Below are 22,862 nucleotides of genomic sequence, written 5' to 3' on the forward strand. Positions count from 1 at the left end.
GTGAGTCTAGATTTTTAGATTCAGTCAACAAAGACTCCAAAACAGCTATTATAAATATGCTCAAAGAACTAAAAGAATCTGTCTTTAAAGGAAAGCATGATGACAATGATTCATCAAATAAAAATATCCATAAAGAGATACAACTTATTTTTTAAAAAGAACAACATAAATTTCAAGTTGAAAGACAGAAAAACTGAAATGAAAATTTCACTTGAGGAACTCAACAACAGATTTGAGCTAACAGAAGACGTAATAGGTAGACATGGAAAAACAGATCAATCAAGATGATCCAACCTGAAGAAAAAACAAAAATGAAAACAAACTCAAATTTAGGACTTGTAATAAAGAATATGGTTCCATTTTTTTCATGTATGACTGCTAACTCACCTTAAGCCTCATCTCCCCCTTCCCCTTTGACCCATCCTGGACAAGATGGGTAAGAAAATTCATTGCATCCTCACCTTTTTTGGCACAAAGGTGAAATTCAAATTTCATAAATGCCCAGTCTGCACATATCTGGTCCCATCACTTCATGGCAAACAGATGGGGAAACAATGGAAACAATGACAGACTTTATTTTGGGGGGCTCCAAAATCACTGACAGTGGTGAGTGTAGTCATGAAATTAAAGGCCGCTTGCTCCTTGGAAGAAAAGTTACAACCAACCTAGACACCTTATTAAAAAGCAGAGACATTGCTTTGCCAAAAAAGGTCCGTCTAATCAAAGCTATGGTTTTTTCAGTAGTCAAGTATGGATGTGAGAGTTGGACTATAAAGAATGCTGAGTGCCAAAAAATTGATGCTTTTTTTGGTGTTGGAGAAGACTCTTGAGAGTTCCTTGGACTGCAAGGAGATCCAACCAATCCATCCTAAAGGAAATCAGTCCTGAATATTCATTGGAAGGACTGATGCTGAAGCTGAAAATCCAATACTTTGGCCACCTGATGCGAAGAATTGACTCATTGGAAAAGACCCTGATGCTGTGAAAGACTGAAGGCAGGAGGAGAAGGGGATGACAGACGATGAAATGATTGGATGGCATCACTGACTCAATGGACATGAGAGTGAGTAAGCTCCGGGAGTTGATGATGGACAGGGAAGCCTGGCGTGCTGCGGTTCATGGGGTCGCAAAGAGTCGGACACGACTGAGCGACTCAACTGACTGACTGAGCGCCACCTGGGAAGTCTCATCAAATTCCTAATTTCAGTCATCGTGTTTTCAAGTCTGAAAGTGAAAAAGTGAAAGTGAAAGTCAGTCACACATCGGGTCCAACTCTTTGCGATCCCATGGACTGCAGCCCTCCAGGTTCCTCTGTCCATGGGATTTCCCAGGCAAGAATACTGGAGGGGGTTGCCATTCCCTTCTCCAGGGGATCTTCCCAACCCAGGGACTGAACCTGGATCTCCTGCATTGCAGGCAGATTCCCACAAGAGCAGGGCCTAAATTTTAATCCTTATCACTCTGGCCCTAAGGGATTATCATATGCACTCAGATTCTTAGCTTCTAAATCTTTCAGTTGATCCCTCCAAAAAATTAGTAAACATCTGTAGGAGGTAAACAATCCAAAACACTAGCCTTATCTCCCTAAGCTTTTATTCTCTCCTAGATATTCATTCTTATGACCTTTCAAATACCTTTCAGTTTTGTTTTTTTTTTTTCTTTGCTGAGGAAGGGAGGGTGGTAGTGAACTTTTCTAGTTATTCTTAGAAGATCGGTTTCAAATTACTTTCTATGCTATAATTGGAAGTGGAAGTATCAACCTAACCCTTAACTCTCCCATTCATAGTCAATACCTTCAATTCCCAATTCTCACCTATATGGACTCACTCTCCTTTCTCGCTGACAAAGCTGTCTTATGATTTCATCTATCCTATCCTCTCATCCTGTATGAGAGGAAGAAATGTCCCTACAGGTTTAAAACCCATCCTCCTTAATGTTCTTCATCCAATTCATCCATGCTCTTAATGTGTTCTTCATCCAATTTTTATCTATCTACTCTAGAACTTCATCATACTCATTCTTCTCTCACCGTAGCCTCCCCAACAGAATACATCCAAATTAAGGGATTGGACCTGCTCTCATTCTGCACACTTCAAGCTACTAGCTACCATTCCATTTCTCTCACTCTTATCTCTGCCAAAGTTTGAAAATATGGTCAAGACTCATAAGCTCTATTTCCCCATGACATACTCTGTAATCCCCCTTGGAATATGACTTCTGTCTTCACCTCTACAATGAAATAAGGCTTTCAGTATTTTGAGGGAGGAAAATCCTTGTCGCTAAAACAATGGGACAGTCTCACTCTCTTCCAGGCCCTGCCTAGAACGGGATGCCACTGATCAGCCCCTGAACTACACATTCTTCTCCACTGACATCCAGGACACAGTCTTTTCGCTCTTCTAACTCTCTCTGCAGTTCTCAGATTTCCTTGTTGACTCCTCTTCTTTCTTGTACCTCTTCAGTTTCTACCATTTGCAACATTCTATTAAGTCTCATCTCACTTCTCTGTTAAAAAGTTTTAAATCTACATCTCCAACCTCACTCTCTACAGTTCTTGAACTTTCCAACTTCCTGCTGAATACTGGCAAGCACTTTGAATGCAACATGTTTCTAATTCAAGTTATTATTGTCTTCAAACCAGATTTTCAGCCTTCTACTGATCCAAATTAATGACATCATTATCATCTCTAGGCAGCAAACAGTAGTCATCTAATTTCTTTCTCTTCATTAAAAATATTCTATTACCAAATTTTGTCTATTCAGTCTTCAAAATGTATCCTAAACAGATTCCTTCCTTTTCAACTTGATTAGCACTTTGTTAATTCAGGTTGTAGCCTAAGCCTAAAGATGACAACAGTTTAACAGGTCTCTCAACCACTAATCTCTTTTTTTTTAATCCATGTTTCACCTACCAACACAATATATTGAATGCACAGCATTTGCAAAACTCTTCACGGTTCTTCAATGCAACTCTTTAATCTAACCTACTGTAATGGTTAATTTTATCTGTCAACTTCACTGGATCCTAGGGTACCCAGAAATTTGGTTAAACATTATTTCCTGTGAAAGTGTTTCTGGATGAAATTAGCATTCGAATTGGTAGATTCTAAAGCAGTTCAGCCTCCCTAATGAGGGGGAGGATCAAACAATAAGTTGAGTGCCTGAGTAAAATGAAAAGGCAGAGAAAGGAAGAATTTGACCCTTCCAGTCTGATTACTTGAGCTGAGACCCTGGTTTTCTCTTGCCCTCAGCCCCGCTGGTTCTCAGTCCTTCAGTCCCAGGCTGAATTACCCCACCTGCTTTCCTAGGTCTCTGGCTTACAGAGAGCAGATCATGGGCCTTCTCAGCCTTCACAACTGCAGGAGACAATCCTCATAATAAATATCCTCCAATACCCATGTCCTAGCGGTTTTGTTTCTTTAAAACCCTAATGCACCTATCTTCCAGGTCTCATCTTTGTTAGGAAAATTAAAATAGAGGTAGTCTTGTTCAGACTTCAGAAGTAGGGCAGCAGGCCTCTGACCAACTTCTGAGCTTGCCTGGACCTTGCCTGGACTATGTGCCTACTTGCGAACACATGAGTTGTTACCAGCAAGTCCAGGATAAGAAAGGGAGTGGGTCTTGGAATTTCTTAAGCCCCTGCGGGCCTGGCTAACCCCCTGGGGTCTAACAAAATCTTCTGACTCACAAGGTGAAACAAATAGCATTACAAAAGTTAAAGAAAAGCAGAGCTGTATTTTTATATGCAGTGCAAACTGATGATGATACCAGTCTGTGGCCTGGAATTATAAGCAACAGCCCTCAAAGCTGCAACCTTAAGTCTCGCCCATGGAGTGGACACACCTCCTAGGACCCCTTCCCAACTGGAACTCCAGATTGCTGTTAACGTGGGAATTCCCAGCACTGTTCAAGTCTAGATGTAGGTTGCTGTCTCAATTTGGTGATGTACACACTATTACTTCTATCTATTGCTTCTATTTCTTTTCTTTTAATGCCCATATATTGAAATTAAGTCAATAATCTTCTATTTAAAAAAAACTGAAAGTGTTTTCGTACAACAAATGGTGTCTTTTGTTAACAAATCCTTTGAATCTAAAATGAAAGCTAAACTTTCGACAAAACAATTCCTTACTAAAGATCTTCTCAATATCACACCATATGAATTCCTGATGAAAATAAATAAATCAGAAGAGCCCATGCTTGCCATTAAAGCTGGAAAGTGACTTAAAACCAAATCGGGGGGAGTGGGGAGGGAATCAGTCAAGGTGGCAAAGGAAGAAGATATGTAACTCACCTCCCCCTGACAAACACATCCAAAATACATCTACATGAGGAACAATTCTCACTGAAAACTATCTGGAAACTGGCAGAAAGACTCCTGTACAACGGAGGCTATAAAAAAGATCCAGACAGATTTGAGTAGGAAGGGAAGAGAAGCAATCAGGTCAGGACTTGTGCCACTGGGAGGGGATTCAGAGGAAAAGGGAGAATACACAGCAGAGATTCACCCTGGGAAGTGAGTGTTTCGAACCATATATTGGGTGCCCCAGTCCTGGGGTCCAAGCCAGGGAAGACAAGGTCCCTTGGCTGGTTGGACAGCTATTAGGACTAACAGGAGAGCTGCAGGACACCTGGATTCCACTCACAAGGAATGCACAAGTGCTGGCTTGCATCCTAAGTAGGGTGGAGAGGGCAGACTGAAGACTGCTCCAGGGGCTGCCAAGTTTCCCCCAACTGCACTGGCACGTGCCCAAGCCTGAGCCAAGTGAACACCAGAGGCACACCTATTCACCTTGCAGCTCTACACTGGAGCAAGGGCTGCCACAAGCGGGAAGAGAGCTTGGCTATGTGACACAGAGGCGACTCTGTGGCACCAGGGTGGTGTCTCTCAGCACGGCAAAGGCAGCCACTGCTGGCACTTACATGGGCAGCACACGGGGACAGTTCCGATCTGTGACAGCAGCCAGCTCACCACAGCCTGTGCCCTGTCATGAGGGCAGAGCCCACACAGGCCCCTCTTGCTCCAGCAATGACCCCCTTCGGGGCAAGGGAGCCAGTGCTGGGAGAGGGGAGAACACAGACTTAAACGGAGCAGAGCCACTTGGATCAGAACCTCCAGGACTTCTGCTCCATCAACTTGAGATCCAACTCCCCTCCCAACAAGGAAGTAATGGTCACTGAGCAGAGGGGAAAGCCCTGCCTTACAGCTGGCTCCACCCAGCCCCTCCATCTCCAGCCCTACCTCCTACCAAGGGGACAGCACACCCCAGGGAAAGATGCTGACTCCTGTTAACAACAAATCTGGCTCTCCCACCGAAGGCACTCAGTAAACAGACTGTACAGGAACACCGTCACAGAAGGACATCCCTTTAAAATCTCAACAGGGAGCCATTTCACCTAAATGCACAGAGACAGAAAGAGTTAAGTAAAAATACAGAGGAAATGCTCTCAACTCCAAGAGCAAGTGAGCACACCTAAAAATAAATAAATAATGAAACAGAAATAAACAATTTACCAGATAAAGAATTCAAAGTATTAGTAAATAAGAATACTAGTTGAATTAGGGAAAAGAACAGACAGTGACTTTTTTTAAAAGGAACTAGAAAATATAAAAAAGAACTAGTGAGAAATAAAGAATACAATAACTTAAAGGAAAAACACACTATAAGGAATGAGAAGCAGACTCAGTGAAACAGAACAATGTATAAGTGATCTGGAAGATAGAATAATGGAAATCACCCAATAAGACTGGCAAAAAAAAACCTTTAAGAAATGAGAACAATTTAATAGATCTCAGAAATAACACCAAGCATACCAATATTCACATTATAGAGGTCCCAGAAAGAGAAAAGAGAGAGAACAGGGTCAAAAACATTACTTGATGAAATTACAGCTGAAAACTTTCCAAACCTGAAGAAGGTACAGAAAGCATGAAAGGACCCAAACAAGATGAACCTAAGCAGACTCATACCAAGCTGGGTCATAATTAAAACCGCAAGAGTTAAGATAAAGAGAGAATCCTAAAGGCAGCAAGAGAAAGAGAGTCATGTACAGGGAATCCTTATAAGGCTATCTGCTGTTTTTTCTGCAGAAACTTTGCAGGCCAAAAGGGAGTGACATGATACAGTCAAAGTGCTGAAAGGGAAAAACCTGGAATCTAGGATACTCTACCCTGTGAGATTATCATTTAAAATTAAAGGAGAGATAAAGAACTTCAAGACAATCAAAAACTAGAAGAGTTCACCAATACTAAACCTACCCGAAAATAAATACTAAAGGGTCTTTTCTAAGTAAAAAAGAAAAGGCTATAATAAGAAGTAATAATTTACAGGAAAAGGAAGATCCCACTAGGAAAGGCAAACTAATTGTAAGGGCTAATATCAACCACTTAAATATAGTGGTATGAAGATTAAAAGACAAAAATATTTTAAAGCAACTATAACTACAATAGGGCTTCCCAGATGGTGCTAGTGGTAAAGAGCCCACCTGCCGATGGAGAAGGTGTACGGGTCATGGGTTCAATCCCTGGGTCGGGAAGATCCCCTGGAGGAAGACATGGCAACCCACTCCAGTATTCTTGCCTGGAGAATCCCACGGACAGAGGAGCCTGGAGGGCTACAGTCCACAGGGTTGCAAAGAGTTAGACATCACTGAATCGACTTAGCACGCACACATAACTATAATAAACAGCAAAGGATAAACATGAAAAAGGAAAATAAGACATTAAAAACATGAAATATGGGGGAGAGGAGTAAAAATAGTAGATCTTTTAGAATGTGTCTGAACTAATATGACTATTAGTTTAAAACAAGTAGGTATAGGTATAGGTCATCATAAATGAAGCCCATGGCTTTACGGCGGCGGCGGCGGCGCCTGCGCGTCTTCTGTCAGGGTCAGCAGACGGGTCCCCTGGGCCGTCCACCTGCGCGTCGCGGAGCCGCGCCCCGGGGGTCGATGGCGATGAACTATAACGCGAAGGATGAAGTGGACGGCGGGCCCCCGTGTCCTCCTGGGGGCACCGCTAAGACCCGGAGACCAGATAACATGGCCTTCAAACAGCAACGGCTACCGGCTTGGCAGCCCATCCTGACGGCTGGCACGGTGCTGCCCACCTTCTTCATCATCGGCCTCATCTTCATCTCCATTGGCATCGGCATCTTCGTCACCTCCAACAACATCCGCGAGATAGAGATTGATTATACCGGAACAGATCCTTCCAGTCCCTGCTATAAATGTTTGTCTCCGAATGTGACACCTTGTATTTGTACCATTAACTTCACACTGGAACAGTCATTTGAGGGCAATGTGTTTATGTATTATGGACTGTCTAATTTCTATCAAAACCATCGTCGCTATGTGAAATCTCGAGATGATGGTCAACTAAATGGAGATCCTAGTGCTTTCCTTAATCCCAATAAGGAGTGCGAGCCTTATCGAAGAAATGAAGACAAACCAATTGCTCCTTGTGGGGCTATAGCCAACAGCATGTTTAATGATACACTAGAATTGTTTCAGGTTGGCAATGCATCTGATCTTTATGCCTGTTCCTTTGAAAAAGAAAGGTATTGCTTGGTGGACAGATAAAAATGTAAAAATCAGAAATCCCCCGGGAACAGACCCATTAGCAGAACGATTCAAAGGCACAACAAAGCCAGTAAACTGGGTTAAACCGGTTTACATGTTGGATTCTGACGAAGAAAATAATGGATTCATAAATGAGGATTTTATTGTTTGGGTGTGTACTGCAGCATTACCTACTTTTCGTAAGTTATATCGTCTTATAGAGCGGAGAAATGATTTACATCCAACATTACCAGCTGGACGATACTATTTGAATATCACATACAATTACCTTGTACATTCATTTGATGGACGGAAGCGGATGATCTTGAGTACCATTTCATGGATGGGAGGAAAAAATCCATTTTGGGGGATTGCTTACATCGCTATTGGATCCATCTCCTTTCTTCTGGGAGTTGTACTGCTAGTAATTAATCATAAATATAGAAACAGTAGTAATACTGCTGACATTACCATTTAATTTTATATTCTGAAAACAAATTCACTGCATGTGCATCGAGGCCAGTCCTATTCACCCTAGCTTTCAGATGCTATGTTCTGGTTAGTATGTCATTTTTGAAGTTGCCACATAACATTTTTCAAAAAGCAGTCTTTGTCTTCTGCTTCTTCCTTATGGATGACTTACGAAAATATATGACGGGTATAAAACAGATTAGCTATACTGATCATATCAACACTGTAACTGCTGAAATGGCATTCTGATGTTTTTTTTTATTGTTGGGACAGGCTATGTGATGCATAGAGCCTCTTTCATGTGAAACGCGTCTGCTGCTTATATGTTTATGCTGTGTTGATGATAATATATTGACATGTGATACTGTATATGTGTGCCTGTTGTGTGAAGAAAGGGATTACAAGATGTATGAGTATAACGACTTGCTAACTTTTCAGGATCCAGAGTTACAAAAAGATGAAGAAAGACCAAATCTAAATAAAACACTTCATCATTTTCATGTGTCGTGTGTAAAGGCTTAAAGTACCATCTTTGTTGAGGTGATTCCTGTATTCAGCTTATCCAGTACAGTTGTCAAGCTTAGATTTGATTTCAAAGGACATGCTTAACCTGTCTAGCATAGGAATTAATGCTCGTGTCTGAAGAGGTCAGGTGGGTCTCAGGAGAATTTAAAATTCCACTTTCCATTTTGGCTAAGATGTTGCAGTCAGGAAACTCATCTTACTTGCTGTTTTTACATGTGACCATTTCCCTTGAAGCTTACACATCATCAGGGATCCAAGGATATAGGTGAGATGGGAAAACTTCTTGGCAGACCTTGTCTTCTGTCTCAACTGTAAACCAGGTATAAGTGTTCAGAGGAGACTGTTTTCATTCTTGTGGTATTTAACGTTCAGAAATTTGCTTCAGCATTGGAAATACCTCAAGCTATTTTTAATTTGCAGGTAAGTGTTTTGACCTAAGTACTAATATTATATTGCAGAGATTTTGGAGAACAGTAACCTTTATTTCCTCTATATTTCATCCAGTTTTTACATGTAGGTCAAACGTGGATGTGTATGGACATTCTCTTTAGTTATGGCACCAATTGTTTTAGTTGGTTTTTCTAAGACATACTTTCAAAAGAAATTCTTTAAATTTCCTAATTAAATTCTGGAGATTTCAGAGTATGTACATGATAAATTATAATATATATGCTTGAAGTTATTTTATTTTCTATTACCTGGAATTATTTTTAATATTCCTTCTTGAATAAATGCTGTAATTTGTTTGCTATGGAACTGATTTTTGAATGTAAACTTATTTTTTCACATGCATGAAATGTATGTCTTAATCAGAGGTGGCTTAATTGCATTGAAATGGCTATTTTTTTTAAACTAAAATAACTCATATGTTTGTATAGAAAAACGCCTGTTTGAATTAAGAGTTTGTAATGGTTTCCTTTGGTTATATTTTCAATCAAAAGGTCTGTGTAATGTATCAATTTTGACTACATTTTTTAAAAAAAAATAATGTAATGGTAGTAGTAGAAATATGCCACACTTAAGTTTTGTACAATATGAAATTCAGTTAAAAGAACTTGTAGTTCATACTTAACAGAATATTACTTGCATGAGGTACTTAATGTATGGTTATCCTGAAATTTCTGAGTGCATAGGGTATTCTTTGTGTAAAACTATTCTTTGTTTTTGTCAGTCCTTCAGAATATGGTTATTTATTCTGATAATTGACCCTCTTGCACATGGCAATGTATTTTTTAGGATATATCAATAGGGGAGAGGGCTTCTCCCAGTATTTGCAGATTGAGTTTGTGCTGTTCAAGAAGGACTGCCATCCTGTGTCTCTTTTTCTAACTGGAGGACCAGGATTGCTGCTACAGAAGAGTCAAAGAGCCTCTCCAACCCTTTGTCATCTGTGGTGAAGATGGAATCTTAAAATATATTTAGAGTTTTATCTGTTTTACAAGTACATTGATGGCCTAAGTTCTCCCTTGTCTGCTGCCATTTGAATTGTAAGGGATTCCTGTTGCTAAATATGAAGAATATGGAACACTCATATGGCCTCTGTGACTGGGGGAAGGAAGGAAAACATTTCTTTCTTATGGACTTTATGCTCACCTTTTGGAAACACTGATGTCATACTCAGCTTTCAAAGAATCAGAATGCATTTTAAGACAACTAGGTTGAGTAGAAGGCATTGAAGAATGCATTAACTTGCTGGAAATAATTGTGATATATGAAGTTCCCAATTGATGGAATTATTTAATAAGTAAAGACTAAGAAATTTCTTTGGAATCATAAAGCAGTTTAAAAATAAATTGGTAAAAATAACTGTACTACCTAATAGAGAATTATTCAACCAAGAGAAGAGTCAAGTAACTGTTATTTGTTTATGGGTTAGTAACAGTTTATTTGTAACCTTGATTATATTGAAAGATAACTTACTGTTAGTATATTCTGTATTAATAAAAATGAAAAAAAATTTAAAAAAAAAATGAAGCCCATGGTAACCACATCAAAAAGCATATAAGGAGCCCACAAAATCTGACCTATTCTAAAGTGAAAAAGATTAATACATGCCAATCTCCAAATGACACAGAGGTTAGAATTATCAGACAAGGACTTTAAACCAGCCATGAATACTATGCTCTCTGAGGTAAAGGAAAAGACATGTGAATGAATAAAATGATAGAAAATCTCAACAGAGAAATAAAATTAACTTTAAAAATGGAAATTTTAAAACTGAAAAATACAATAGCTAAAACTAAAAATTCAGTGGATAATCTTAATAGCAAAACAGAGATAAAAATTAAAAGATCAATGAGCTTAAATTTATTAATACATATTATACAATCTGAAAAACAGAGAAAAAAATTGAACAAAGAGGTGAACAGAGTCTTATGGACCTAAGGGATAATATCACAAGACCAAACATGTAGGTACTTGGAGTTTCAAAAGACAGAAAATGAGTCCAAAAAAGTAGAATAAATGTTGACCAAAACATCCCAGATTTGGTGTAAAAGACAGAGATTCAAGATGCTCAGTTCAGTTCAGTCGCTCAGTCATGTCCGACTCTTTGTGACCCCATGGACCACAGCACGCCAGGCCTCCCTGTCCATCACCAACTCCCGGAGTTTACCCCAACTCATGTCCATCGAGTCATGGAGGACATGATGCCATGTCCACCTCATCCATCCAACGAGTGGTGCCATCCAACCATCTCATCCTCTGTCGTCCCCTTCTCCTCTTCCCCTCAATCTTTCCCAGCATCAGAGTCTTTTCAAATGAGTTAGCTCTTCACATCAGGTGGCCAAAGTATTGGAGTTTCAGCTTCAGCATCAGTCCTTCCAATGAATACCCGGGACTGATCTCCTTTAGGATGGACTGACTGGATCTCCTTGCAGTCCAAGGGACTCTCAAGAGTCTTCTCCAACATCACAGTTCAAAAGCATCAATTCTTCCATGCTCAGTTTTCTTTATAGTCCAACTCTCAAATGCATACATGACCACTGGAAAAACCATAGCCTTGACTAGACGGAACACTGTTGGCAAAGTAATGTCTCTGCTTTTTAATATGCTATCTAGGTTGGTCACCCAGCCCAGCATTTCTCATGATGTACTCTGCATATAAGTTAAATAAGCAGGGTGACAATAAAGAGCCTTGATGTACTCCTTTCCCTGTTTGGAACCAGTCTGTTGTTCCATGTCCAGTTCTTTTTTTTTTTTTTTAATTTTTTTTATTAGTTGGAGGCTAATTACTTCACAACATTTCAGTGGGTTTGTCATACATTGACATGAATCAGCCACATGTCCAGTTCTAAATGTTGCTTCCTGACCTGCATACAGATTTCTCAAGAGGCAGATCAGGTGGTCTGGTATTCCCATCTCTTTCAGAAGCTCAATGAACCCCAAAAAGGAAAACTTCAAAGAAAACTACATATAGACTCATCATAACCAAACTGCTAAAAACCAAAGATACAGACAAAATCTAAAACAACCAAAGGAAAATGGTACACTACACTGAAGGGAATACATTCAAACGGCAGCAGATTTCTTACCTTTTTTTTCTTTTGGCCATGACACACAGTTTGTGGGATCCTGTTTCTGAGACCAGAGATTGAACCCAGGCCCTCAGTAGGGAGTGCTTGCTGTCCCAACCACTGGACCACCAGGGAATTTCCTCTTATCCTGTCTTACTGCCTTCTTTCAAGCCATCCAGAAGACAGTGGAACACTGTCAGCACTTCTGAAACATCTTATCATCTTCTAGGGGCTTCCCAGGTGACACAGGTAAAGAATCCACTTGCCAATGCGGGAGACCTAAGAGACTTTGGGTTCAATCCCTGGGTTGGAAAAATCCCCTGGAGAAGGAAATGGCAACCCACTCCAGTATTTCTTGCCTGGGAAATCCCATGGACAGAGGAACCTGGCAGGCTACAGTACATATCGTCGCACAGAGTCGGACACAACTGAAGTGACATAGCACATGTCATCTTCTTTCATGATAGCCAGAAGACAACAGGACAACATTTTTAAAGAGCTGAGAGAAAAACCTATCAAACCTGAATTCTATATCCATTAAAAATATTCCTCAGAATGAACACAAAATAAAGACAATTTTCAGATAAAGGGGAACCAAGGAAATCTATCACCAGCATAGCTGTACTACAAGAAACACCAAAGGAAGTTCTTTAGACTGAAGGTAAGGGATAACACAGCAAAAACTGGATCCTCAGAAAAAACTGTTAAGTATTAGAAATATTTAAAGTACATAAATTAGATCTCAATAAAATACTAAAAAAAAATTTAAGGAAGATTATTTCTAGCCTAGAAGTCTATATGCAGTCAAACTAAAAATCAAATATGGGGGAGTAGAAGAAAAGACATTCAGAAGTATAGATCTAAAAAAATTCACATATTTTTTTCTTATGAAGCTAAAAAAGAATATGCTCCACAAAATAACAAAATAAACTAAGAAAAAGGATGACATGGGATACAATGAGGAAGAAACACAGCACAAAAGAAGTACAAAGCCCAAGATGACAGAGAAAGGAGGCTCCAGGATCACAAATGCACTAGGCATAGAGGGTAACTGCTAGACTGGAGGACAAGAGAGTAGATTAGAATAGTCTCGAGAGAGAGAATGATATGAAGATCCCTGCTACCAAAATCATTATTGTCTTTTTAACCTAAAGCAGAAAGTCTGAGTGAATCCAGTCTGCTTTCCTGTTCTTGGGTCAACTTGACTATAACCAGATGAAGTCCCCACTCACTCCTGCAGTAACTTGATTCAGTTGAAGTCACTCATTTCACCACACAGAAGTGTTCTACTTTCATCAACTTATGAGCTTGTCAATTACAGGACAGATTATAAGCACGGTATGCTTCCTTTTATATATATAAAAAAGAAGGAAAAACAAAAATTACACACAAACATATGTTCATTTGTGCAAAAAGACACACAAAATAATAAATTAGAACTAGTGAGACTAGATAACTACAGGGGGTAGGTGAGAACAGGGTAAAAAGGAGAAAAGTAGGAACTGGAATTTCTTTTCTCACTAAAAGAAATCGATGTGAGTAACACTTTACTGCATATGCCTTCTTCCTGTATATTCTAACTTTTGAAATCATACTCATGTTTCATATACTCAAAAAAAAAGCAACATAAAATAAAATAAGAATGGGAGGAATAGCTAAAATGCAGTACAAATAAAAACAAGTGATCCTTACTATATTTAAAATGAAAAATACAACATAATAAAGGAATGGAGGGACAAAACTAACCCAAGTAACTTTTGAGCATATTATTTAACTAAACCCTAAGGCCAAAGACAAAAAAGAAGGGTAAATGAGAGTTAAATTCTAATCATAGATTAGTTTTTCACAGAGATATGAGTTAGCAACTCTACTTTCTGTGTAGTCTAGGCTTGAACAAATAAGTAAATATTTGTTTACTTATTGGTACTATTGTAGATAATAAGAGCGAGGTGTTTCAATGTTGGAGAAAGAAACACAGCAAGTAAAAAGGCTAGAATAAACCCCACAGTACAGAAATGTAACTGGAGCTATCATTGTAATTCAATGGTTTATAATATACAAATATGTATGTGTCTGTATTACATACACACACACAAATGTATACAAGTATGTATGTATATATTCATATATTACCTAGCTGTCTTCTAAGAGGGCCAGGAATCAGTGATATTCCAGTAGCAATGAGCATATCTGGGGTTCATGTCTCAGTGTTTTAATACCATTCACTGTTGAAAGGAATCAAGGCTCCTTAGAAAAAAGGCCAACTCTGAGACTGCAGAAGGGAAAGTACAAAGTGAGCTAGAAAAGGAGTTGGCAAACTACAGCCCACAGGCCAAATCTAATCAGCCACCTGTTTTTGTAAATAAAGTTTTATTGGAATACAGCCATGCTCATTCATTTATAAATTGTCTATGGCTGCTTTCCTGTTGTGAGGGTGGAGTCAAGTAGTTTGAACAGAGACCATATGGCCCACTAAGCCAAAAATATTTACTATCTGGCCACTTACAGAAAAAGCTTGCCAAGCCCTGGCCGAGAATGTCTTGTTGTTCCAGAAAGTAAGGAAAGACTCAAAAAATGAGGGGGACATGTCAAAAGTTCACAGGAGGCAGTTAAAAAGTCTCCTACTAGCCAAAATTATGACAACTTTTAAGTATCAAAAATTTTACATGATAAAAGATTATATATAACCCATTAAATAAAATGAGAATCAATGAGTTCATACTGATAAAGACAAATACATAAATAAATAAAATGGGGGAAGCTCTCCTTACCTAAGAACCCCAAAGAATAAATGTAGAAAAAAATGATGGAATTGGAAAATTACCACTGGTAATAATCATCATAGTTAATATTCATCAATAGATGTTAAAGCTAGTGGGTGAAAATTTCAGGAATAATAGAATATTAAATAGTGTGAAAATGGTCTCAAAGATACTTATTGAAAACAAGGATGAAAAGCATATGTTGATGGTGGAGAAAACTGGAAGATCACTTTAACCAAGTGATCAAAGTAAACACTTGTAATGGGACAAATCAATATCATATGCCTCCTGATATGACACATTCGTGTAACTCTATGGTTGATTCATATCAATGTATGACAAAACCCACTGAAAAATTTAAAAAAAATAAAATTAAAAAAAAAAAAAAAAGAAAAACATGTCACTTGTGAAACATCAATTAAACCCAAACTGAGGGACCTGCTACAAAATAACTGACCTATAATCTTCAAAAATGTTAAATTCATTAAAGGAAAAATTCCCAAGATAAAGGAAACTAAAGACACATGACAATTCTTTGCAACTTGTGATCCAGGATTGGGAAACTAGAAGACATGTGAATAAGATCTATAAATTAGCTAATGGCATTATATCAATGTTAATTGCCTGATTTTGATCCTTGCACAATGGTCACAAAAGAGAAAGGCTATGTTTTGACAGTCTGCAAGTTACTCTCAAATAGCTGCAAACAAAGGGCAACTGGGAAGGGCTATAAAACTAAATGTGGTAAGATATTAATGCTGAAGAATCTGGTAAAAAGTAGAGAGTAAAATTTCATACTATTCTCACATCTCTTCTGTTGGTCTAAAATTACACATCTTCAAAAATAATCCAAGCTTTTAATTATAAAACCATATTTGTTTATTGAGTTATAATTTTATCATGCTAAAGAACATTGCCAACAGCTAACAATATGTCAATTAAAAAACACTCCCTAACATCATACAAATGATATACTAAATAAAAGAAGCTCAAATGATCAGTTAAAGGATATGTGTTCTAGAAAATCATTCCATCCTGTTTCACGTGGGCCAAGAGATTTATTAGCTGCAGGCTCTAATAAAGTGATCTCAAATGAGAGTTATGTCAATAAAAACACTGCCTCTCAACAGGTCAGAAGTGACTTTACTCACTTATATTTTACAAAATATTTGGAGGATTTAAAAGATTGAATGTCCTGAAAGGGACAACAACCCAGCACTTTTTGCAAACACAGCTGTTGGTTAAAGCTCTTGAGAAAAGAAAAGCTCTGGAATGAGAATCAGTTGTAGGAAGAGATAATGGTTATAAAATACTAAGAAAATTTTGGAATCTCCTTAATAGCTGACTTGTTGCTAAATATGTACTTTATTACCATTGTGAAGTGAAGTCGCTCAGTCATGTCCGACTCTTTGCAACCCCATAGACTATAGCCTACCAGGCTCCTCTGTCCATGGAATTTTCCAGGCAAGAATACTGGAGTAGGTTGCCATTTCCTTCTCCAAGGGATCTTCCCAACCCAGGGGTCGAACCCAGGTCTCCTGCATTGTAGGCAGATGCTTTTGCCATCTGAGCCACTTGGTACAAAAGTAACTGCGATTTTGCATGGTTGAACTTTGCCGTTTGATACTGAAAAACATCCTTAAATAAATGTGATTATGTTCTGCATCATTTTAATGCGCATTTCTCACTTTATGTTTTTTTGCTAATGATTTATTACTTGATGTTTATTTTATATTTATTTTAAACCAGGGCTTCCCTTGTGGCTCAGCCAGTAAAGAATCCACCTGCAATGCAGGAGACCTGGGTTCCATCCCTGGGTTGGGAAGATCCCCTGGAGAAGAGAACAGCTACCCACTCCAGTATTCTGGTCTGGAGAATTCCATGGATGTATGGTCCATGGGGTTACAAACAGTCAGACTCAACTGAGCGACTTTCACTTTCACTTTTTCAGGGAAACGATGTTAGACAAAAAGCAAATTCAAGTAATTTTCTTGTTTGAGTTCAAAATGGGCCGTAAAGCAGCAGAGACAACTCTCAACAACAACACATTTGGCCCAGGAACTGCTAACAAACCTACAGTGCAGTGGTGGTTGGTTCAAGAAGTTCTGCAAAGGAGACAAGAGCCTTGAAGATGAGGAGCACAGTGGCCAGCCATTGGAAGTTGACAACCTAATTGAGAGGATCATCAAAGCTGTTCCTCTTAGAACTAGGGGACAAGTTGATGAAGAACTCAACGTTGACCATTTCTTCGGTCATTCAGCATTTGAAATAAAATGGAAGGTGAAAACACTCAGGAAGTGGGTACCTCGTGAGCTGACCAAAAATCAAAAAAATCGTTGAAGTGTCATCTTCTCTTATTCTATGCTACAACAATGAATCACTTCTCAATCAGATTGTGACATGCAACGAAAAGTGTATCTTATACGACAACCAGTGATACCAGCTCAGTGGCTGGATCGAGAAGACGTTCCAAAGCACTTCCCACAGCCAAACTTGCACCAAAAAAAGGTTCATGGTCACTGTTTGGTGGTCTGCTGCCGGTCTGAGCAACTGCAATTTTCTGAATCCCAGCAAAACCATTACATCTGAGATGTACGCTCAGCAAAGTGATGAGATGCACCAAAAACTGCAATGTCTGCAGACAGCATTTGTCAACAGGAAGGGCCCAATTCTTCTCCACAACAATGCCCAACCACACGTTGCACAATCAACGCTTCAAAAGTTGAGCAAATTGGCCTACGAAGTTTTGCCTCATCGGCCATACTCACCTGACCTCTTGCCAACCACTTCTTCCAGCATCTCGACAACTTTTTGCAGGGAAACCACTTCCACAACCAGCAGGAGACAGAAAATGCTTTCCAAGAGTTTGTTAAATCCCAAAGCACAGATTTTTATGCTACAAGAATAAACACACTTATTTCTTGTTGGCAAAAATGTGTTGATTGCAATGGTTCTTATTTTAATTATTAAAGACATTTTTAGAGCCTCGCTATACTGATTTAAAAGTCACGGTCTGAAACCCCAATTATGTTTGCACCAACCTAATATATCCTAGGGACCTGGTCAGGCCCTGAGCACAGAGCAATAAATACATGACCAACAAGGTCTCTCCTCTCATAGTACTTATAATCTCGGGGATAGAGAAGACAATAAACAAGTAAACAGACATCAAGGCAGTAAAACCGAATGATGAGGTAGTAACAAATGAGATGGGGAAAGAGGACACAACTATACCTCTAGCAATTAGAAAAAGCCTCGAGTGAAAAGATAATTCCAAGCAAAGATATGAATGACAGAAAGTCCACGTGAAGATCTCAGCCTATGGCCTTCTGGGCAGAGGGAATGACAAGCGCAAAGACAACAAAGGAGAAACAATCTCAGAATGTTCAAAGAACTTTTAAAAAGGGACCTCATTAATATTCTCAATAAGTAGATGATACCAAAGAATTGTCAAGTCTGTACCAGGTGTGATAATGGCATTGTGACTCTGTATGACAATTTACATATTGCATATGTATATGTATGTGTATACAGAATAAATGACATCAGAGATTTCCTGAAAATACTTCATTAAAGGAAAGAGATAAAAAATATGAATGAATAATGCAAAAGTGAAAAATTTCTTGAATTTGGTAAAAAATGAAGGCTGATGAACTATTCTTTCTAGTTTTTATATGTTTGAAATTTTTTTGTAATTATTTTAGAAAACTCCACATAACAGAAACTTCATGCAAAAAATGGTAATACCTCATATCTCCTTTCTCTTACTTTAATATTTCAGCTCAGCTCTTACCTCTTCAGTTCTGTCTCCTGATTACCTCATTTGAAGAGATATAAAGGAAAGTTTTCAGAACAAGTACACACAAGACAGGTCCGACACTCTACAGCTGAGTCCAGTTTTTATAACCAACAGAAATAAACTATCTAAGGCAGGTTTGGAACCCAGAGAGAATTAAAATGAGAGACTATAAAATAAAGAGCCACATACTGATAAACAAGAAGTCATTCTCTCTGAGAAAAACAAGAATTGCCTGGACTAAGGACAATCCTCCCAGAGATTAAAAAAACACAATAGGCTTCTTCCCCTCCATTCCTTGGAGAATGTTCTGGCAAAGATCTTCAGATTGTGAAATCCTACTGTCAGTTTTCAGAGTTGATCTCACTTGACCTTGGTGTTAGCACTTGACACACAGATGAAAATTCCACCTCTTCTTGAGACTCTACCTCCTTGGCAGACATGACAGTAGTGCTACAGATGCCCATGCTTCTTCTTTCTAAGAGCAAGGGTCACATCCATAGCCCCGCCTGAGAGATGACAACCTCTGTCCCAGGGAACCAGTTCTAAAAGAACCAGGAATAGGTCCCTACCCCAACAATCTATGATCTATCGAATGATGTGTCAGAAACAGTCCATTTCTGGTAACACAGTGGAGTCAATATTCTCTGAAATACCTTCTGATGCCAAATTACTACAAATGCTGAACAAAATATTACCAACTTGAGAGTACAGCTGAGCTCTCAAGAGACAAAAGAAAATCCCCTGGAGCTAAAAATCAAATGAGAGGTAGAAACCAGAATATGTAGAAGCTGAGGCTACAGAGACCATGGGAGCATGTCCTGGTATCAGAACCAAGAACCGAAAGGCCTATAAAGCTACAAGCGGGAAAGGAGACAGAGCCCTGACCATATGAAATATAGACGAGCAGAGATTAGCCCCAGTGCAAAAAATCAAGACCACTGAGGGGCAACCAACTCAGTGAAAAGGTAGACTGGAAAAAAATACACCTACTGATTAAAAAAAAGTCAAGAGGCATGCCTGTTTTGATCTGGGCTCCAAATGGGAGCAAAGGAGAGTTGCCCCCAAAATTCATAACCACAGGCCTGCACTCATGCATTGTAATAATGCTAACCCCAAACACAGGCACTAACTTAAATGACCCCACGCTGGTAGTGTCCCAGAGCTCTGGCTGAACCAAAAAAAATCATCACAACTATTCACTTCAGAATATTCCCACAGTCAAAAGCCTGAAAAGTGCTTACAAAACACAGGAGGAAGAGCGCCCCCATAACTGTAAATCAAAAACAGAAAAGTGTGGTGCAAAGGAATATGGGGTCATAAAGATTACAAGTATATAACATTTTTAAATTATATTTGTGCATAAAGAAATAAAAGAAAAAATACAAACTGAAAGACCCCTTACAAAAAGACATTTAAAAGAATTAAACAGAACTTTTAGAAGTAAAAAGTAACTAATGGTGATTAACTTCATAGGCAAATGAAACTATACTGCTTTTCCTCTTGAGTTTTTAACATTAGATAGTTTAACATATCAGATAGTTAAAAGCAAAAGTATATTGTCTGATGTGGTCCTCAGTGTATGTAAAGGAGATATTTAAAACAGCTAACTAGAAAGTAGGGAAGATAAAAGGGCCTAAGTGGTGGTAAGTTTCCCACATTTCAACTGAAGTGGTAAGATATCAACACTAACAGATGAAGACACAGTACAGAGGTCAATTCTACCCAAACTGACTTTTTTGTTTTTGCCAAGCTTATCTTAGTTCCCTCACCAGGAATTGAACCCGGAGCTATGGCAGTGAAAGCACCAAGTCCCAATCACTGGACCACCAGGGAACTCCCTCAAACTGATTTTTAAATTCAATAGTCTTTTGGACTCTGTGGGAGAAAGCAAGGGTGGGATGATTTGAGAGAATAGCATTGAAACATGTATATTATCATATGTGAAACAGATCACCAGTCCAGGTTCAATGCATGAGACCGGGTGCTCAGAGCTGGTGCATTGGGATAACCCAGAGGGATGGGATGGGGAGGGAGGTGTGAGGTGGGGGGTTGGGGGGGGGTTCCTTAATAAAAAATTTTAAAAATAAATAAATAAATTCAGCACAATTCCTATCAGAATCCCATGATTTCCTGCAGATATACACAAGCTTATTTTCAAATTTATATGGAAATGTAAAGGAACTAGAATAACCAAAATAATGAGGGGGGAGAGAATAAAGTACCCAATTTTAAGCTCTAATGCTACAGGAATCAAGACAGTATGATAAGAGACAGACACACAGACCAATGGAACAAGAGAACCCAGAAGCAGACCCATGTAAATACAGCCAACTGATTTCTGACAGAGGTGCAAGGCAAGTGAAGGGAGGAAAAACAGCTTTTCCAACAAACGGTGCTGGAGTAGACGAACATCAATAGACAAAAAAATAAACCTTGGCCCAACCCCCACAACTTCTAAAATAAACAAACTCTAAATTAAGTCTTAGATTCTATGACACCAAAGACATCGTCCATAAGGAAAAAAACTAACTGGTATTCTTTTTTCATTTCTAGGACCTGGTCATTGATATAGCTGAATAGTAATTTTTAAAATTTTTATTCAACATGTTGAGTATTAGAGCTCTTCTCAGATCTAGAATGTAAGCTGAGAACGTGAGGCCTTGTCCATTTGGTTTACCACTATATCCCAGGGCCTAGTAGGGCTGGCATAGGGCACCCAGGAAATATTCATTGAATGAAGTAATTAAAACAGATTCCCTTAGCCAATATTTTATAATAAATATAAACAAAGAATAACCTTAAAAATTGTGAATCACTATGCTATATTCCTGAAACTTTCTATACATACTATTGTATATCAACTATACCTAAAAAAAAAAAAAAGGGCACCCTGTTACCCTTCAACAACTATAAATTATTGTAGAGCAGGAACTATGTCTTATGCCTGTTTCTACACAGTGCCCTACAAAGTAGACACTAAATAAATGTTGTTGATAACATGATGATAAGTGATCACAGCCTAATGTCACAGTGGGAATTAAAAAGACAATCTGGCAATAAACTTTGACCCTGCTAAAAAAGAATGAAAAGTCTATGTAATGTTTCTCAACTAATATTTTAAAAGGCAATAATAATGGTTAGCTTCAAAATACTAAAACATTTCCCCATATTCCAGAATTTAAGAAAATTCTTAAAGACAAGTGAACTATCTTTCCCCTGCTTATGAAATTCTCTTCTAAATTCATATAATACTCTAGAACCATAGTACTTATTGTAATATTTATCTGAATTTTGAAGTTTAATATTTTCACATCTTGATAATACACAGTAGTACATCAATAAAGGCAGGAAGTACATTAAGGATATTGCTATGGTAGATCTAACTATCATCTCCCTGCCTAATACAGACAGAATCCTCTTAATGTCACTGAAGTACCAGAGTTCAGATCATAGATAACACAATAGTAAGTGTAAGATTTTCTATGAGGCAGCAGCATACAAAACCAAAATTGAAAAAGATCATCCAGGATCTTCTCAAATACAAGCTTTGCTACCAAATAAGGCTCCAAAATGTTATGAGGTGGAAGTTGCCCCATTTTTCAACAAACAGCTTCATTTCTCATGTGTACTTTGTACAGAATTATATTATAAATTCAATCTTCTATTTCTCTTCCATATTTTATTATTACGATTAAAGTCACCTACAGAATTTCTAAATTGGAACAAGATTACTTCTTATGCTTTAAAGACTTTCATACCAATTGGTACTTTCAAATCCCTGAAATTTACTCTATCTTCTCTTTTGGGGATAAATGTACAGACATTGAAGACAAATTCTAGTCAAAGTTAGCAAAAGGTTCAGGCTAAGCAAAAGCACCTTTAGGAAATGAGGAAAAATCTCTTCTCATCCTGTGTGGGAGGGAACAGATAGAGAAACTTGTGAAATCTACAGGGGCAGGGACTAAAGAAAAACTTCGTGGGTTTTTTTTTTTTGCTTTTTTTTTTTTTTAACTTCGTTTTTTTTAAAACAGAAATCAGAATCTAAACCAACACAAGAAAGTACCCACAGGCATCAGAATTCATGCTCAGTTCCAAACAGCAAAAGAAAGTGTCTCATTAAAAAAAAAAAAAGGTTTATTTTCATAATATGAGAGAGTAGTCACACTGGAATATCTCCTCCATGATCAGTAAACTCGGGCAGTAATAGGATAAAACAATATTCTCTGG

At 38.4% G+C, this 22,862-nt stretch overlaps 1 protein-coding gene and 1 pseudogene across 2 annotated transcripts in view; one reads left to right on the forward strand and one right to left on the reverse strand.

Moving 5' to 3' along the window:
* The window catches only part of DIS3L2 (DIS3 like 3'-5' exoribonuclease 2), a 364,225-nt gene that overhangs the window by 310,807 nt on the left and 30,556 nt on the right, over window positions 1–22,862 (reverse strand). The window lies entirely within an intron of this gene.
* On the forward strand, window positions 6,902–10,529 carry LOC136164835 (cell cycle control protein 50A pseudogene; annotated as a pseudogene).

This window comes from Muntiacus reevesi, chromosome 3 (genome assembly GCF_963930625.1).
Source record: "Muntiacus reevesi chromosome 3, mMunRee1.1, whole genome shotgun sequence".
In the NCBI taxonomy this organism is placed as follows: Eukaryota; Metazoa; Chordata; class Mammalia; order Artiodactyla; family Cervidae; genus Muntiacus; species Muntiacus reevesi.